This window comes from Cervus canadensis, chromosome 23 (genome assembly GCF_019320065.1).
Source record: "Cervus canadensis isolate Bull #8, Minnesota chromosome 23, ASM1932006v1, whole genome shotgun sequence".
Taxonomy (NCBI): Eukaryota; Metazoa; Chordata; class Mammalia; order Artiodactyla; family Cervidae; genus Cervus; species Cervus canadensis.
Genome location: NC_057408.1, coordinates 4,809,794 through 4,829,537, shown reverse-complemented (window position 1 = coordinate 4,829,537; position 19,744 = coordinate 4,809,794). Strand labels below are relative to the sequence as shown.

General features: G+C 41.9%; 1 protein-coding gene across 4 annotated transcripts in view; it reads left to right on the top strand.

Annotated features, from left to right (window-relative positions):
- Positions 1–254: 254 nt before the first annotated feature.
- The window catches only part of DYM (dymeclin), a 382,103-nt gene continuing 362,613 nt past the window's right edge, over positions 255–19,744 (top strand). The window contains exons 1-2 of one of the 4 annotated variants that reach the window (XM_043444327.1): positions 256–527; positions 11,552–11,657. The gene's annotated coding sequence lies outside the window, so the exon portion shown is untranslated. Of the gene's footprint in view, positions 528–11,551; positions 11,658–19,744 lie in introns of all 4 variants that reach the window. The other 3 variants (XM_043444329.1, XM_043444328.1, XM_043444326.1) reach the window with 3 other exon arrangements.

Below are 19,744 nucleotides of genomic sequence, written 5' to 3'. Positions count from 1 at the left end.
ATTCTCAGATGACTATTGGGTTGGAATGAAAAGGGGCCTTTAGTAAACGTAAGTTCCCAGCACAAGCGCTGCGGGGTAATCCAGGACGTCACCACGAGGGTGAGAAAGCTGAGCGGCATCTCGGTTTTGCCACGTGGCTTTGCCGTTACCCTGGAGGCGCAGGCGGGCGGAGAAACGTCTAACGCCCCACCCCCACCCCCCCCCCGCTCAGGACTACACTTCCCAGAAGCCCGCGCGCCGCACGCCAAGTGACCGCCGGCTGGCGCGCGCTGGGCCGTTCGGCCCCCAGCGGCGTTCTCCGCTTGCTTCTCTCTTCAGTCCCCGCCTCCGGGCCTCCGCCTTGACGCTGCCCGGGCCGGAGCCGAGCGGAGGATCCGGAGCCGGAGCCGTGGAGACGTGGGAAACATGGAGGCTTGAGGCGGCGTGCGCCATCCCAGCTGCTGCGTGACCGAGGCTCGTCGTGTCCCCGCTGTTACCCGACCGTCTGTCCGTGCGCTGAAAGCGGATCTCCCCGCCGGCTGAGGCAGGTGGGCTGTGGCGCCGCCCCCCGGCCGCGCGGCCCTGGAAGCCGGGCGGGGCCGCCAGCCCCTAGTCAGAGCGGTTTTGGGAGCAGCCTCCCCTCCCCCGGTCGGGGCTGGGCAGAAGAGTTCCCCAGCCGTGCAGGGGCTGTGCCCGGGCCGGGAGAGCCGCCCCCCGCATCCAGGGTTCAGTGGCACTCGGCGCCGAGAAGTGAGGGGGTGTGTTAACCAAGCGAGTGGGTGGGGGCCGGCCTCAGTCCGTGTGGGCCACCGAAGAGCAAGTCGGTGATGAGGAAGGTGGGATTGAGGTGACCGGTGGGCGTGTGATGGGCAGCCAAGCAATATTGATTTGGAGGGGGCGGACAAATTTTTATTGATGTAATTTACATACCATACAATTCACCCTTTAAAAGTACTATCGAAGTATAACTCAGTGTTTTTTTTTTTTTCACTCAGTGTATTTTAAAAAGCATAGTCACAGGGTTGTGCAGCTATCTTAATTTCAGAACATCTTTGTCACCCAAAAAAGAAACCTGTACCCATTAGAAGTCACTCCTTATTCTCCACTCCCCCTCTCCCTGGCAACTAGCGATTGTATTTTAACTGAAAGGTGAGAGGGTGGGAAGTTAGCTCGTCGAGTGTTTGTGAACAGTACTGGATTAACAGAGTTGATAGGATGAAAGTACTGAAATACAGAGAAGCAATGGGATGATTGTAATAGGGCCAGCAGAGGAGTGCGCAGGATAGACTTGCTAAGGGGGGGATTGAGTAGAATCCTTAGAAGAGGGAAGGTTGGAGGGAGAGACATGTAGAGAGGTGTGCTGAAAGAGATGAAAACGTGTGTGTAGGCGGTGGAAGAGGGACCCCGGAAGAAAGTTTGTGTGTGTATAACTGTGTGTCTGTGTGTGTGTGTTTACAGCACCCTTTCAGAGGGAACCTGTCTTTGGGCGGATCAGTTGAGGGCTCGAGAGAGGAACTGGAGGTGGGAGGGAAGACGATCTATGGGAATCGGTGAATGGTTGCTGCTGAGCTTGAAATTTACGAATAATGTAGATTTCTGAATGGTTATCCTGCTTTGTGTTGTTTGTCTTAGATAATTCTTTCTGCAACTCAGATATGAGCAAATATAACTCTTCCCATTCTGCAAATGAAGAATCAGTCTTTTAGCTGATAGGTGACTTCCTGAAACTCATTAGATTAGTAAATAAGGCAAAATGAGTGGGAATAAAATAGTAATTGATGCACGTGGATTAAGTGGCAGGAAATTGAGGTGGGGCAGATGTTATAGGAGGGCTTCCCAGATGGCTCTGGTAAAGAATCCACCTGCCAAGCAGGAAATGCAGGTGAAACTTGGGTTTGATTCCCTGGAGAAGAAAATGGTGACCACTCTTGCCTGGAGAATCCCACTGACGAGTCTGGTGGGCTACAGCCCATGGAGTCGTAAATGAGTCGGACACTACTTAGTGACTAAACAACAAATGTTACAGGAAGGAGTTTAAACTAGTCAACTATTAAATGTCCATATTATGATGATAAATAGGTCAAGGACTTTGTACTTTTTAATTTGGAAAAGTTCAATCTGGGCTAATATAATATACCCCCATGTACCCATTACCCAGCTCTAACAGTAACTCAGGCTAATTTAATTTCATTTATGGCTCTGTCAATTCTTAGTCCCACTCCATTTTGTAAATATTTGAGTATATATCTCTAGAAGATTGAGTCACTCTTTTTAATATACCCACAATATGATTAGCATACACCCCAAATAATCTCTTTTATATTTAGAAGGACTTATTTTTTAAAATGTGGCATCCATCTGATACTGAATAAGCAGTGCAAACATTTTGATGTTTGACTTTCTGAAAAATACAGTATTGTTTCCAGATTTTTCCAGTCAATCCTGCTCTCCTGATGCTTCTATTTTCTTGGTTGATATGGTTCATCCTTCTATAGAAAGTTTTAAGAATTGTCACTTGGGCTGGCTTTTTAGTGGGTGGAGTTTTGTGAGAGCATGAGAAAAATAGAAGTGAACTAAACTACAAAATGCACAAATAACTGTTATCTCTGGTAATGCTTTAAGTATTTGGGCAGTTTGATTATGCTTCTCTCCTCTAGATGATTTCACATATTGTTAGAAGTTGTTTAATGTGTGTATGTTAGTTTTCTATGATTACGGTAACAAATCACAAATTTAGTGGCTTAAAACAATACAAACTTATTCTTTTTTAAAATTATTTATTTGGCTGTGCCGGGTCTTAGTTGTGGCATGCAGGACTTCCCGTCTTCATTGCACCATGTGTGATCTTTAGTTGTGGTGTGCGAACTCTCAGTTGTGGCACATGGGATCTAGTTCCCTCTCCAGGGATGGGACCCCGGCACCCTGCATTGGGAGTACGAGAGTCCCAGCCACTGGACCGCCCGGGAAGTCCCCAGACTTATTCTTTTAAAGTTCTGTGTTTTAGAAGTCCAAAGTGGGTCTTAAGTTAGGTGGTTAAACCTGTCTTCCTTTTGGGAAGTTTCTAGGGGAGAATCTGTTTCCTTGCCTCTCCCAACCACATTCCTTCGTTTGTGACCCTCTTCATCTTCAAAACCAGCCGCATTGCATCTTTCTGTTGCAGTTGATCTGACCACAACTGGGAAAGATTCTCCATTTTTAAGGATCTATGTGATTAGATCAGGTACACCTGGATAATTCAGGGTAATTTCCCCCAACTCAAAGTCCTTAATTTAATGATTCCTGCAAAGTCCCTTTTGCTATGTAAAACACCAGAATCACAGGTTCCATAGATTAGGAGGTGGCCATCTTCGGGAATTGTTACTCTGCCTATCACAGTGTGTTCGGGGATACTTTGTTCAGTGATTTTGTTTGCTGTTACAAATGCAGTTTGTCATCTTTCACTTCATAAGATAATGGGCTTAGTGCTAGAGAGGACTGTTTCATTTTCCCTTTAGTGATGGTAAACGGATAATGTGGGAAATGTCTGTGACATTTGTAGAGCGAGACCTTTAAAAAAAAAGTGTAATAATGTGTAAAGTCTTTCTGTATTTCATTTCGGTCTTTTTCACATTCATGTTTTTTGAGCATTGCATACTTGTAATCAGAGTGTACATATAATGCTCAAGTCACAGGACACTCTGGGGCAGTGATGGTTCCCTGCCTGGAGTGAGAGACCAGGTGCTGTCTGTCCTGGTGGGTGATGGAGGCACCTCCAGTTCAATAGGAAGACAGAGGGAGAGAAAATTTTCAGGAGGAACCAACTACTGTGAGAGTTGGGCTCGAATTCCCTTCCAGGATTTTCCTTAATGTGACTCAGCTGTATGGTTGTGGGCCTGAAAAGCAGAGGAGCAAGATGGCCTTTGCTGCTCTTCCTTTCCCAGGCTGTGGAGAAGATGCTGAAACTTCTCGGTGGAGATTTCAGGAAGTCCTGTTTCTTGAGGGGGTTCCACTTTCCAGCTTAGCTCTCAGGGTCTTAACTGCCTCTGAGTTTGAAGGTCCTGTCTCTCTGATGGTGGTGTGTTTTAGCTTACCGCTAAGCTAAATATAATGAAAATATAATAATATTAATAGGTAATAATTACTTATTAATAAGTATAATGGGAATCATTAAATATCTGTGCCTATCTTTAAGCTTATTTTCCCTATTAAGATTCTTAGTTGAGCTTAATGCTCTGAACTTCTTAAAAGCTGCTTGCAGTTTTAAGTGATCCTCCTGTTGGTCTGTTCCTAGATGAAGTAATTTAGTAGGACTGAGAACAAGTTTACATAGCTCTTATTTGCTACTGACTTTTTGTTTTCATTCTTTTAGGAAAGTTTGGTCAATAGTTTTTGATGTCTTCTCTAGTTTTTAGCATTGTTTTAAAAATTCAGACACCAGGCAAGGGGTGGGGATGGGTGAAATGGGTGAAAGTGGTCAAAAGATGCAGACGTCCAGTTATAAAATAAATCATCTAGGAATGTAATGTGCAGTGTGGTGACTGTAGTCAATAATACTGTCCTATATGTTTGAAAGTTGCTAAGAGTAGATCTTGAATTTCTCATTACAAGAAAAAAATTAACTGTTTATGGTGGTAGATGTTAACTAGACTGATTGTGGTGATGATTTTGCAATACAGTATTTGTTGTTGTACACCTGAAACTAATATAATGTTATATGTGAATTATATCTCAATTGAAAAATGCAGGCCCCCAAAGTGACTGTAACTCTCCGATAAGGTCATTGGGGAAAAAAAAAAACCAAACATTTTTTGGTATGTAATACGACTGATAATAAATTTCTTTTTTAGATTGAGTCAGTCACTGAATCTTGACAATTATTCCTTCAAAATATCTCTTGCAACCCTCCACCTTAGAATATTTTCAGAGCCTCCTGTGTCAGTCAAGATTTGATTTGGCTTTACATGCAAATACTAGCTTAAACATATCATTACTTTGTTTCTTATGTAAAAGAAGTCCAGAGGTAGACAATTCAGGGCTGATACGGTGGCTCTACTGTCATTAGGGTGCTGTGCTTAAGTCATGTCTGACTTTGTGACCCTACAGACTATAGCCCACCAGGCTCCTCTGTCCATGGGATTTTCCCAGCAAGAATACTGGAATGGGTTGCCATTTTCTCTTCCCAGTTTAGGGATTGAACCCATATCTTCTTTGTTGACAGGCAGATTGTTTACCACTGAGCTGCCTGGGAAGCCCACTGTCATTAGTGACCCATCCTCTTCTCCAGCTTCTCACCCTGTCATCTCTAGGGTACAGCCCTTGATTTCTGTGTCCAGATGGTAATTTATGGCTTGTCAGATAAATGATCTGACACCCACAAGATGGTTATGGACTAGATGTTCAGTTCAGTAGCTCAGTCGTGTCCGACTCTTCATGACCCCATGAACCGCAGCGCGTCAGGCCTCCCTGTCCATCGCCAGCTCCCGGAGTTTACTCAAACCCATTTCCATTGAGTCGGTAATGCCATCCAACCATCTCATCCTCTGTCGTCCCCTTCTCCTCCTGCTCTCAATCTTTCCCAGCATCAGGGTCTTTTCCAATGAGTCAGCTCTTCGCATCAGGTGGCCAAAGTATTAGAGTTTCAGCTTCAACATCAGTTCCACCAATGAACACCCAGGACTGATCTCCTTTAGGATGGACTGGTTGGATCTCCTTGCAGTCCAAGGGACTCTCAAGAGTCTTCTCCAACACCACAGTTCAAAAGCATCAATTCTTTGGCATTTAGCTTTCTTTATAGTCCAACTCTCACATCCATACATGACCACTGGAAAAACCATAGCCTTGACTAGATGGACCTTTGTTGAAAAAGTAATGTCTCTGCTTTTCAATATGCTGTCTAGATTGGTCATAACTTTCCTTCCATGGAGTAAGCATCTTTTAATTTCATGGCTACAATCACCATCTGCAGTGATTTTGGAGCCCAGAAAAATAAAGTCAGCCACTGTTTCCACTGTTTCCCCATCTATTAGCCATGAAGTGATGGGACTGGATGCCATGATCTTAGTTTTCTGAATGTTGAGCTTTAAGCCAACTTTTTCACTCTCCTCTTTCACTTTCATCAAGAGGCTCTTTAGTTCTTCTTCACTTTCTGCCATAAGGGTGGTGTCATCTGCATATCTGAGGTTATTGATATTTCTCCCGCCAGTCTTGATTCCAGCTTGTGCTTCCTCCAGCCCGGCATTTCTCATGATGTACTCTGCATATAAATTGAATAAGCAGGGTGACAGTATACAGCCTTGACATACTCCTTTTCCTATTTGGAACCAGTCTGTTGTTCCATGTCCAGTTCTAACTGTTGCTTCCTGACCTGCATAGATGTAGATATTTTGAAATCATCAATGTACTGGGGAGGAGTTCACTAGTTTAGAAGACTGAGAGATAGGTGCAATATTATGGTTACAGTGGGCATAGTAGAAGAAATGCCCTTTAGTAAAATTTCCCCTTCGGGCATCAGCTTGCTTTCTGGCCTTTTTTGCTTCCCTCCCTATTCTAGCCATGTTGAGCTTTCAGTTCCTGGAATGGACCCTGCCTGTTTTGCCTAATCCTAGGCCTACTCCCAGGCTTTTCTCCTTACTTTGAACCCCTGCACCCAACCAGGCCATTCCTTCAGGTCTTAGCTTTTTATGGCATGACCTCTGGGAAGCTTTCACTGAGTCTTGGATAGTTGCCATATTATAATTTTTTGTTGGTCTGTATCTCATACTCAGCTGTAAATAAAATCCATCTTTCCCTGTTTTAGCCTTGGCTCTTAGTATAAGACTGGCCACATGGTGGGCACTCACAAAATACAGAGTCGTGCTTCCATAACCAGTATGATGGATCTTAGGTATTGCTAGTTTGTTTGTTCAGCCCTGCAACTCTTCTTTGATATTGGCATTTTGAGTTGTTAATATGAATCAGTGATTGTGAAATAGTAAAGCACATTCTGTCCAATTTAGGAGAGTTAATTGACTCCAATTAAGAGTTAATACTTAAAGCAACACTTGCGGATTGTTAGGAAAGGTAAATTATAATAATATATAATATTATTTATGTTTTATATAAAATATTTTATAATAATTTATAATATTGTAAAAGATCAACAGTCCCATGTCTTACCTACTATCCTTTTTAGTGTGGTTCCTGGAGACAACTACTTTTAACTATGTTTGGAAGTAATATGTCTAAATGACTATATTGTGATTTATCAATTTTAGGTAATATCTCTTGACTCCTGTTATGGTAGAAGAGGTCCTTTCCTTCTCCTATCCCACTTCCAGCCCTTTTGGTGTGGAAACTTAAGAATTGGTGCTTAGCGTTTCCACTATTATGACTGCATAAATGTCACTGCTGAGCTGAGTTTAGCTTGTTTTCCCGCCCCCAACTCTACTTTATGTTTCTATGAGCACATTACTGATTTTTACCAAATATGTGGAAGGACCTGTGGGGATTGGAATCCAGGAAACTTACGCAAGACGTTACTCTGGCTACTGCTGTTGCCATGAGCAGTGAGTTGTTTTTCATCCCTGCCCCAGAGGCTTCACTGTCTTTGTTGGTGCGCAGGTAAAGTACAACCCCAGACCTTCGTGGTTCCCGACTTGACAGTGTCTTGAACGAAGGCTCCTCTCTTTTGTTCATACTTTCGGTTTGGAACTCCTGTTACTAATCTATTAAGACCTTCTAAATGGCTCTTACTATTTTTTTGTGTCCTGTTTTCTATTTGTCTTCTTGTTCTTTTTTAAAAAAATATTTATTTGTGTTAGGTTTGGCTGTGTCCAGTCCTAGTTGGGGCGCGATGGGATCTTCGTTGGAACCCCCTATTGCGGTGTGCAGGCCTCTCTCCAGCTGCAGTGCGTGGGCTCAGCAGTTACAGCATGCAGGCTTAGTTTCCTTGTGGTCTGTGGGATCTTAGTTTCCTGCCCAGGGATTGAACCTGTGTCCCCTGTGTTGAAAGGCAGATTCTTAACCACTGGACCACCAGGAAAGTCCCTTGTCTTCTTATTCTTGATTATGGGTGTTTCCTTGACCTTATCTTCTGTCTATTGAGTTTTTAAATCAATTTTTAATGTCAAGTTTCTTTTCTTGTTTATTTCCTTGACATCTTGTTCTTGGTTTATGGGAATAGTGTGGCACAGTGGTAAAGAGCATGGTTTCTGCACCTAGACTGCCATGGTCTGAAACCTGATCTGTCACTTTCTAACTGTCGTCTTGGTCTTGGGCATGTCACTTAACTTTTCTTTGCCTCAGTTTATTCTTCTAGGCTCAGAGTTGGCAGACATTTTGTCTAAAGGGCCAGATCATAAAAATTAGGCTTTGTGGACCCAGAGGCAAAATGAAGAACATTATGTAGATACTCACATAACAACAAAGAAAAAATTTCTACAAATGTTTATTGATGAAGTTAAAAATACAGTGCTAATAATGGTTGAGAACTTTTTTTGCTAAGAGAGGTTTGCTAATGAGAAGAATGAAATTTCTTTTGGGGAAGAAGGGATACCATATTACTTAGTTGGAGTTCTGAGTTACTGTTTCCTATCATCAGAATTTATCACAGATGTTCATATCTAATGCTGATGTGCAATGAGATTTTCTGTATTTCATCTTTGAATATACCTTTTTGTTATTGTTGTTTAGTAACTAAGTTGTGTTCAACTCATTTGTGACCCCATAGATTGTAGCCTGCCAGTCTCCTCTGTCCATGGGATTTCCCAGGCAACAGGTAAGTATTGCCAATGGCTTCCCTGTTGTCTCAGGGGTAAAGAATCCACCTGCCAATACAGGAGACCTGGAGCCACGGGTTCAATCCCTGGGTCAGGAAGATCCCCTGGAAAAGAAAGTGGCTACCCACTCCAGTATTCTTGCTTGGGAAATCTCATGGACAGAGGAGCCTGGCAGGCTGTTGTCCATGGGGTCTCAAAGAGTCAGACATGACTTAGAGACTAAACAACAAATATTGCCAAATACTGACTTCAATTTATGAGCATATATATAACTTTTTGGCCACACTGCATGGCTGGTGGGATCTTAGTTCCCCAGCCAGGGATTGAACCTGGGTCCCTGGCAGTGAAAGTCCAAGTCTTAACTACTGGGCTGCCAGGAAATTGCCTGTGTGGTTTTGACACAGTGAGTGAATAGCTTAGAAGGCATCTGTAGAGTTACGTGAGGCTCGTGTCTGGCGTTTGCCCTTCAGTGAGGCACTCTGCGGGGGCCTGACCAGTCCTGGCTGGGATCATGTGGACGCTCTGTGTTGTGCAGCAAGATGGTTTTTGAAATGTGGAAAGGACTTGTGTACCTGCACTGAGGTCTGAGAAATGCTATTGGAAGGGTAGTTTGACTTTGAAAAATTTATCTACTGCAGACTTGTGTGGGATTGGAGATTTCTGATAGCATCAGAAGTGTGTAGAACAGCTTGCTGTTACTTGTGATTCACACAATGTCCGTTAATTTTACAGATCAGTGCTGTTGGCCTTCTAATTTTAGATTGAGTTCATTGAGAAATGTTATTAAATCTGCAGCAAAAACTAATTTCCAAAGCCATTCAGTGTTTAATAACAGTGGTTGAAGGGGGTTCTTCTTGTTCAGAACAATTTCAGTCTCAACCCTGAGCTTGAAAAATTTTAAGTAAAACTGTACCGTTGCTAAGCCATTGTATTGTTGCATGGTAGAACATATCAGGATATTCAACTTTTATTTCTAGAAAAACTTTATGGAATTGATGATAGTTAAGTTCATGAGAGTGGATGAAGTTAACTATTGTCACTCCTGGTTCAATAACAAGATAGATTCAAACATTTTATACAGAGTATTCTCATATAATGAATAGGCTTTAAACACTTTGCATTTAAAAAAATATTTAATTTACTTAAAAATAGAAATACTAAATCTACATGTTAGTATAAATAACATGTTTTTGGAAAAAAGGTGTTTATTTTCCAAAGTAAAACAACATTTTGTAAACACCTTGCATTTTCACAAGGTTTGTAAACTTGTCCAGGTGAGTTTTTTTACCACTCCACACGTTTGCCACCATCTGTTGTTATTCATCTTAGCAAATTTCACTTCAGGTTGTACTGAATTACTATCTTTTCAATTATTTTGGAAACCATTCATGGCTGTAGTTGTTCTGTACAGACTGTTCTTTGAGCAGTTATTCTCACTGAAAGACAAGTCTTAAGGATGTTTTGTTTTTTCTGGACACATTGCTTTGTCTGCTGTAATCAAACACGGGTTAACTCATGATTGGTGAATGACTTGCCTTGCTTGGTTAACAGATGAACCATTTGGAATCTTACTCAGTTGTAGCCTCATTTTCATTTTTTTATTTTTGCGAAGGCATTTTGCTTGTGGTGAAATGATTTGACATTTTCAAATTTTCCTGATTGTTGTTCTGATGAGTTGGGAGTGAGTGCTCTGTGGTGGGGCAGGTCATGTTGGTAATGTCTTCCCATCTTGTGTTCTGACATAGCTATGATGCTTTTACATGATAAACGTAGTACTTCAGCATCTAATTAAATATTCATTTTATTTACCTACCTGTTTGGCTGCACTGAGTCTTAGTTGCTACATGCAGGATCTTTAGTTGCAGCATGTGGGATCCTAGTTCTCTGCCTAGGGATTGAACCCAGGGAGCAAGGAGTCTTAGCCACTGGACTACCAGGGAAGACCCTTCAGCATCTAATTAGATTTCAAAAAAAAAAAATCTACACTCCTCTGTGACTTAAAAGTGTGACTTCGTGGGACTACCCTGGTGGTCCAGTGGTTAAGAATCTGTGCTTTCGCTGCAGAGGGCATGGGTTCGATCCCTGGGCAGGGAACCAAAACCCCACATGCTGTGCCCAAAAAAAAAGGGGGAACTATGAATGCACATCAAACACTAGAAGATAAAACAGAAATTACAAAAAAAGAAAAAAACATGACTTCAGAGTCTGCTTTGTTCTTGTTGTGATATGCGAGCTACCCACTGGTAATTTAAAATGTTGAAGTATGACAGTATGCCTGACGCCTGATAGGCTGTCGTTGTCACGTGTCATCGAGATTTGTTGTGCCCTGAGTAGCGGTATAAAGTACCAAACGCAGTCCTTGTCCTCCTCACAACTCAACTCTGTCGTTATATCGCGAAAGCAGATTTAGACAATTGTAAACAAATGACCGTGGCTGTGTTCTCATCGAACTTTATTTGTCGACACAGAAGTTTTAATTTCATCTGATTTCCACATGTCACAAAATACTGTTTTTCTCTTGACTGCTTAAAAATGTAAAAATCATGCTTCATGCAGCAGGCTGGATTTAGCACTTGGGTCATAATTTGCTGACCCATGACCTAGGATAAGTACTATTAGTACTTACCTCAAAGGTTGTGGTGTGGGTTAAACAGCTCAATGTGTGTCTAGCACTTTGAATAGGACCTGGGGATATGGTAAATGCTGTGTAAATCTTTGCACTTGTTGTTATTTTTATTATCTCCTTGCAGATATTATTTTAAAATTTTTCCCTTAGAATCACCTGTTTTCTGATTAATTTCTTTGGTTTGTTACTGTTATTATTTATTTATTTTCAGATTGGAGGCTTTCCTCTCACAAGTTTAATCATTTTTGGTGGCCCATTCTTAATAAAGATCAAGACTCCCAGCATTGATTGGAAGCTGTGTGTGTGAGCGGATTGTGGTGAGTGGTGGATGGTAGGCGGCAAGCCAGCTTTTTAAATGGGGGAAATCCCATATGTCTCTTTCTTTTCCCCTGGTTCCACCTTCCATTTCTTTTAGGAAGAACCCTCCCGTCTCCTGCCTGGGAGGCTGGGAAACCTGCTTGTGTAGCTCTGCAGCAAGCCTACCTGAAGGTCACTCCCCCGTTTTCATCCTCTGCCTCGTTACTGTCTCCAACCTTGGTTTCAGAGTCCAGAGTCTCTCCAGTCAGATTTCCGCAGAGCGCGTACACATGATTGCCTACTGGGGTGGGTGGTGGTGGGGGAGCAGGGGGAGACTCGCAGACTTGAGCCCCGTGCCTTACCCCGTCTTTCATGGGGCCCTTCTCAGTTCTTTGGCCTTCCCAGCGTTCTGTGGGGTGATTGGCTTGCTTCTTGTTAGCATCTCCTTTGGCAGGCAGGTATGCTGGGGACATCCTCAGCTCTGCCAGTTCAATCACTGCCTCTCTGTCACCTTTTCGTCTTTCACACTTCCTCTGATCTTACACTTGTAGGCTTAAATCTTTTTATTTTCATTACTCTCATTTCACGGTAGTGGAATACCCAACTGTACTTAACTCAGTATAGCACTTGGAACATAGTAACCTTGAAGAGAATGTTCCATTACTTGGACTAATGGCACTTGTGGTGTTTCACATGTCCTTTGACCAGTGATTGCTGCCCACTGTTTCTCTGGACTCTTGTTTCAGGGATGAGGTTTTGCCTTAAAGTCTGTTGTGTGCAAATGTGTGTGTGTATGTATATGCACATATGTACATTCTGGAATATAGTTTGTGATTTATGGAGTCTCAGCCTCAGTTGGGACAGAGTGCACCTAGCATGTTATTTGCATGTTTTGAGGGTGTTAGGACAGAACTTGGTGAATCAGTTTGTATAGAAGAGGAGATTTACTTTTTATGTGAAGAACTCGCCTGCCAGTGCAGAAGACATAAGAGACGCGAGTTTGATCTCTGGGTCTGGAAGATACCCTGGAGGAGGGCGTGGCAACCCACTCCAGTATTCTTTGCCTGGAGAATCCCATGGGCAGAAGAGCCTGGTGGGCTGCACTCCATAGGGTTGCAAAGAGTTGGACACGACTGAAGCAACTTAGCATGCATGCATGCACATGTATCACATATTTCACAAATTAAATGCAAAATATTGAGCATATCATTTCTTGTTCAGAGTATTGTTTTCACTCATGATAGTAAAGCTGACTAGAGGAAATAACTGATCAGAAAGTACTGAAAGGCAGTATTATATGAGAGTGAGACAGCAGACCACGGTGTAGTTAAATTAACTATGAAAAGGGAAAATGTAGTTGCTCAGTCATGTCCAACTCTTTGTGACACCATGGACTGTAGCACGCCAGGCTCTTCTTTTCATGGAATTCTCTAGGCAAGAATATTGGAGTGGATTGTTATTTCCTTCTCCCAAATTAACTATGGTAGGTAGTTTAACTTGGCAGTTAAATTCCAAATGAGTGGTGAAGCTAATGTGCACCCTTGGACTAGAGAAAAGAGAGTGCTCCCGCTATGTTTAGTGACTAGGATTTCAGCTGCTGTGGGACAGGTGTGCTCGGGGCACGCGGGTGTGGAAGGCCGGAGCAGAGGAGTGAATGAACACCTTCAGTGTTGAGAACAGGCCTGCCTTACTTTGTTTTGGTTCTTATTTGCAAATTGAGGTTCACGCACTGCTTGTATCAAAATCACTGTGGATGCTTTTTAGAAAATGTAGATGCCTGGGCTCTACCCTGACATTCTGAATCTCTGAAGCATAAGTATTTGCATTTTTAGCCTCATGCTCGGTATTTTTTACGTACCTTTAAGTTTGAGAAGGACTGGTTTGGAGGATGGTTGGAAATAAAGTTAGAATGTGAGCTTTCAAACTATGGAAGGTCTTGAATGTCAGTACTGGGCTTTTCAGGTAATGAAGAATCTTTGAATATTTTTTGAGCTGGTGAGTGAGGTGGTGGAAGTGGTAACTTCACTAATATTAAAAATAGGTTTAATCTTTTTCCTTGGCTGACCCTACCCTGAGCCAGGGCCTTTACTGCGTGCTTTGCATGCATCATATTGCTTCATCCTCAGAAAATCTTAGAGGTTGTAAGTATTGTTGTTTTCTTGTGAAGCAGTGGGGTTTGATAAATGGTAAAATGGAGATTCAGACTGATTATTCAGGCTTAGCAGGGTCTATCACACACTAGAACCTCTGGTCTTAATTTCAATGCTGGACTGAATTTCCTGTTTTTTAAGGATTTATGTAGTAGTGAAGTGTGTAGAGTGAATCAAAATGGAGAGATTGGAAGCAAAGAAATCACAATATTCTTGCGCTAAATCCTGTAAGATTGAAGAAGCCTCATCCCGAATGGAGGCAGCAGGAAGATCAAGAGATTTGTTTAAAAGATGACATGGAGAATTGTGGGTATTGTAGCAGAACCCACAGAACTTGGTGATGTTTTTGGGGAGTCACCCTAGTAGAGTGGTAAAGACCAGGGACCCTGGACTTAGCCTAGGTTCCAGTCCTGCCTTTGCTACTTAGTATGTCTGGGACCTCACGTGTTTGGTAATTACTTAACCTGTCTGTGCCTTAGTTTCCTCATCTGTAAAATGAGAGAACTGTGCCTGCCTTTCAGATTTGTTCCTGGGGACTGGATGAATCAGCGAGTGTGAAGCACATCGTGTGAATCAGTCTGCTCCTCGTGCCGCTGCTTGTGTGGTTCCTATGCAATTATGTGGCTTCTTGGAATAACTCATTGTAATACTTATCAAATGTGTTATAATAATTTATTGACAGATTTGTCTCTCACACCAGGATTTGAGTCCATTAATGGCAGGGACCTGGTTTTACTTCTTTTTTCATTTTCAGTAGCCATCATACCACCTACATTTATAGTAAGTGTGTAATAAGTGTGTGTGGAATATACGCTTGGGTATGTGAGTGAGATAACTTGAGCCGAGAATGCTGATAACTTTGACAAGGAATAGTGACTTTTGGAGGGGTTCCTTGTTTTAGGGGACAAATGTTAAATTCTACTTTAAGATTTTTGATGATAGCAAGACATCAAATGCAATGTTCAATAAGGAGAGATTTATGCTTGGGTTTTGACTGAGAAGTCAAGACAAAATATTAGTTCTGGTGCCACTCAATAGAGTTTAAAGCACAAACCAGAAGCACATAAAGATCCTTCCTGAAGGACAGCAGAGAAAGAGAACAATCACTTTTTTTAACTTTACATGTTTCTGGTTTTTAAAAAAAGTCAAGCAGTATAGGAAGACATAATGTGAAAACTCCCTTTCCTCCAAATTTCCAGTCCCATTCTTCAGAGGTAACCTGTCTTGGACCATTGCTTATGTTTTCTTCCAGAAATTATCTAGTCTGTATAAGAATTTACATGTTTTTTTAAAAATAATGGGATTTTACTATATGAGCTGTTCTGTGTCTTTGTGTTTGCTTTTACTGATATTTGCCATATTTGGGATCTCTTTACACATTAACACATAAGGTCTACCTCATTCTTTTCAGTGGCTACATTGTATTCCATATATGCTTATTCCACATTGTAATTAATCTCCAGATGATGGTCATTCCGGTTTTATTGACAGCTTGCTATTCCAAATGATTAACTTCTGGATGTATAGAACTTGTCAACTTGTATGAATTTACCAAAACCAAAATTTTGGCATACTTAAAAATTTGACATGTTGCCAAATACTTAACGCATTAATGGTGGGGGTGCCTGTTTCCTTACTACTCTCACACTGCGGTTCAGGCTTTGTTTTTTAACCTTTACTAATCTAAAGGGTAAAAATGATGCTTTGCTGTTTTAATTAGCATATTTTATTCCTCATTTATACTGAAGATCTTCTAATATATTTATTAGCTGTGAGACCTTGGCTATTTCAGGAAGTTTTTTTTTTTTTTCTTTTGAGTACTGTCTCTTTAGGAGGTGCTTTAGGTTACCTAGGGATATCAAGATATAAAGCCTAATTCATGCTTCTCAGGAATAATCTACCTTGGGAGATACATCATATATACTCCAGAACAATGACATTTAAAGGTAGTTTAACGGGCACTTCAGGCTAGAGTAGTGGGAAGAGGAGACTGGTTTTGAGCAAGAGTGGCATCAGTTTTACACGTTAAGATTGAGTTACTGATTACATTAGAGTCCCTGGTGGCTCAGCTGGTAAAGAACCCACCTGCAATGCAGGAGACCTGGGTTGGGAAGATTCCCCTGGAGGAGGGCATGGCCACCCACTCCACTCTTCTTGCCTGGAGAATCCCCATGGACACGGGAGCCTGGTGGGCTACAGTCCATGGAGTCACAAAGAGTCGGACACGACTGAGCAACTAAACACAGAACTGACTGCATTGCATTAAACAGAGGTCTACTGAAGGCGTCAGCGCACCACCTGTTTCTAGTGTAGGTTTCTCAAGGAGCGCTGTTACCCACACAATTGCTGGATGTATATATATATACATATATACATATATACATGTATATATATGTGTGTGTATATATATATATGCGCATACACACTCACTTGCTTCAGTCACGTCTGACTCTGCAACCCCATGGATTGTAGCCCACCAGGCTCCTCTGTCCATGGGATTCTCCAGCAAGAATACCCAAGTGGGTTGCCATGCCCTTCTCCAGGGGATCTTAGCAATGCAGGGGTCGAACCTGTGTCTCCTGTATTGCTGGTGGATCCTTTATTGCTGAGCCACCGGGGAAGCCCTTATATAAATATAAATGTAAATATAAATATATGTTATATTATCCTTAAGTTTGGGATTCCTTGGTGGCTCAGTGGTAAAGAATCTGCCTGCCATTGCAGGAGATGCAGGTTTGAGCCCTGGATCTGGAAGAGCCCCTGGAAAAGTAAATGACAACCCACTCTAGTATTCTTGCCCGGGCAGTCCCATGGACAGGGGAGCCTGGCAGGTTACATATAGTCCATGGGATCGCAAAAGAGTTGGGCATGACTTAGAAACTAAACAACAACAACAACAAATCCTTAAGTTTAAAAAATAACTCAAGTGTTCTAGGCATTCCAATCAGAGGTTGGGATAGGAGAGATCTGAAAGTAGAATCATGGAAGCCATTGGTGAACCTAGGAGAGAGGCTCAGTTATTGATATATTGAGAAAAGGAGCTGAAAGCCAGAGAAGTCTTCCGATGCACAGTGAGAGTGAAGAACAATAGGAGTTGAGGTGATTGGCTAGTGGGTTTTTGAAGTTTCAGTTTATTCTGCTTTTCATCAGTAGGGATCTTGGAGGTTCCACACACATTGAGTACAGATGATTGTGTGTGTGTATATGTTTGGAATCCTTGGCATGAATCAGATGCAGAAGAGATGCCATTGGGCATCAGTTTTCTGCTTTGCTTTCTGTGAGGGTGGGAAGCAGGTAGACCTTTCTGGCAAGAGTACCTCATGACTAGTTGTCTGCTTGGCTGAGCGTGTTCCTTGATACTGCAGCTGCCTCGGGTGCTGCCTTCACTCTCTGTTCTCAGCAGATGGTACTTTGTTGTTGCCCAGGGGAGTGAGGGTAGGGGTAACTGGGCAGGATGTCCTAGGCAGGCCTGTTGCCCCTGGGCTCTGGCCCTTTTCTGGCTGTCTGCCTCTGGGCTTGGGTTGATATTCATACTCTTGGTGCCCTTGATTGAAGGCTCTTTTCCCTGTCCTGGATGTCATTTTTCTTTTAAGTCCATCTCCAGCTGTTTTATATTTTATAGGGATTCCTCACAGCTTTTGGTTTTCTGTGTCATTTTGAGCATGGCTGTGTAGTAACTGACAGAGTGTGTGTGTGCGCATGCACGCGTGTTATTTCTAGGGTTGGGTGAAGAAAAGAGGAGAAGGAGACATTGCATTTTGTGTTCAGTTGGCTACCTTGGTTTTCCTTGTTAACATTCTGTTCAGTCTCCTCTTACAGCTTACAGGCTTCATTCATATTGTCTCAGAGAGGTTTCGTATTGGTCCTGGGTGGAGCAGTTGTTTTCATACTTTGACCTGTCCTACCAGCTTTGAAAATAAAATTTATTTCGTATAAATCAGTAGAAAATAGGCAAAGGATATAAGCAGGTAATGGCCTCATTCACAGCACGAGAAATGAAGTGCAAATTAAAGTCATATTGAAAACTATTTTCACATATCAGTTGGCGAAGATTGAAAAGTGTGATTAAAGACTGATGACTGTGGTGTGGAGAAATAGGCATTGCTGAAGAGGGTGGAGGTTGGCAACCTCTAAGGAAGGCAGCAAGGCAGTGTTGGAAAGGGAAGATGTCCCCTCTCCCCTTCTGAGTTCTTAACTGAGGCCCTGTGGTAAAAGGTCAACAGGGGAGAAAAGAGAAGTTTGTTAATATATGTACCTCATGGGAGGTACCTGGGGAAAAATGAGTAGCTCCTGAGGTGACTCAATTCAGGTTTAAATACCATCTTAAAGGGGGAAGGGAAAGGGGAATGTAGGCCTCTTAAGGAGAGTAGATGATTTTTAGGACGGATGAACGGGCCTCAGAAGCACAGATGAGAGATGTGATGGTTTGTGACAAAGTTTATCTCAGTGTTGTGTCAGCTTCTTGGCTCCTCTGTGATAAGAATCAGTCTTCCTTGATTGATGAAACTGATCAATTTATGACAATGGAGTTCCTTTTGGAGAGTCTGGCTTCAGGCAGAGAAGGAGGGTTCAGAAAAGGCCTCATCCTGCATTTACTGTTTTCAAGTGCCTGCAGCTCAAAATTAAGTGTCACAGTGGCTCATTTTGAGGTGGCATTTTCTGCTGCCTTTCAGCAGTCTCTACCAAAATTAGAAATCCATGGGATCTTTGACCCAGCAGTTCTGTTTCTGTGGATTTATTGTACCCATATACTGATACGTGTGTGAAATATCTTGTATACCAGATGCTTACTGGTGAGTGATTTGTAGTTTACAAAAGACCATAAATTATGTAAATGTCTGTCATTATAGGACTTATGGAATTAAAAACCAGAGTGTTACAGAGTTGTGAAAAATAAATGAAGTGCTTTATATATAGATATGTAATGATTTCTAATATATGTTAACTGGGAAGAGCAAAGAGGCATTTGTAGTGTGTTACAGTTTGTGTAAAAAGGAAAAAATATGTGTTTATATATACACAGAAAATCTGTGGAATGACAGCCAAGAAACTAGTAATATTTTCTCTGAGTTGCGAAACTAGGTGGTTAGAAGGGATGGGAGACAGACTTTTTACTGTATATCCATTGAACCCTGTATATTTTGTACCATGTACGTTAACTATAGTATTCAAAAAATAAAATACAAATAAGAAATCAAGTCTGACTTAAATTTTCATTAATAGACTCTATGATATTCTTATTGTTGCCTTATGAGGTGGATGGATGGAGTTTTGCTCTTTTGAAAAATTTATCATGAAGTACTTGTCTATTTAATTGAGAACGGAATGTTTTGATCTTCATTTTTTTCCTCAAGTAGTTTTATAGGCAGCATTTTACTTTCTATTTTTTTTGTTGTTGGCTGTGCTGGGCCTTTGTCACAGGGTGCAGGCGTTCCCTAGTCAGGGCACAGGGGCTTCTCCAGTTGCAGAGCGTGAGCTCTAAAGCGCGGGGGCTCAGCAGTTGCGGTGCACAAACTTAGTGGCTCCCTGGCATGTGGGATCTTAGTTCCCCAGCCAGGGATGGAGCCCATGTCCTCTGCATTGGAAGGCAGATTCTTTATGTGTCTTATCTTTCATAGATAGGGTTTTCATGGACCAAAAGTTTTTAATTTTGATGGAGCTCAATTTATTGATGTTTTCCTTTATGAGTTGTGCTTTTGTGTCTTAAGTATTTCCTGACCCCAAGTCATGGTTTTCTCCTGTGTTCTTATCTGAAAGTTTTATACTTTTTAAGTTTACATTTAGATCTGTAATTCATTTTGAGTTAACTTTTGTATAACATGAAAGGTTTAGGTCAGAGTGTGACCTGTTGATACCCAGTTGTTTTAGCATCATTTTTTGAAAAAATTGTCCTTTTATTGAATTGATTTTGCATTGTTGAAAAACTCCAACTGGCTGCAGTTTGGTGGGTCCATTTC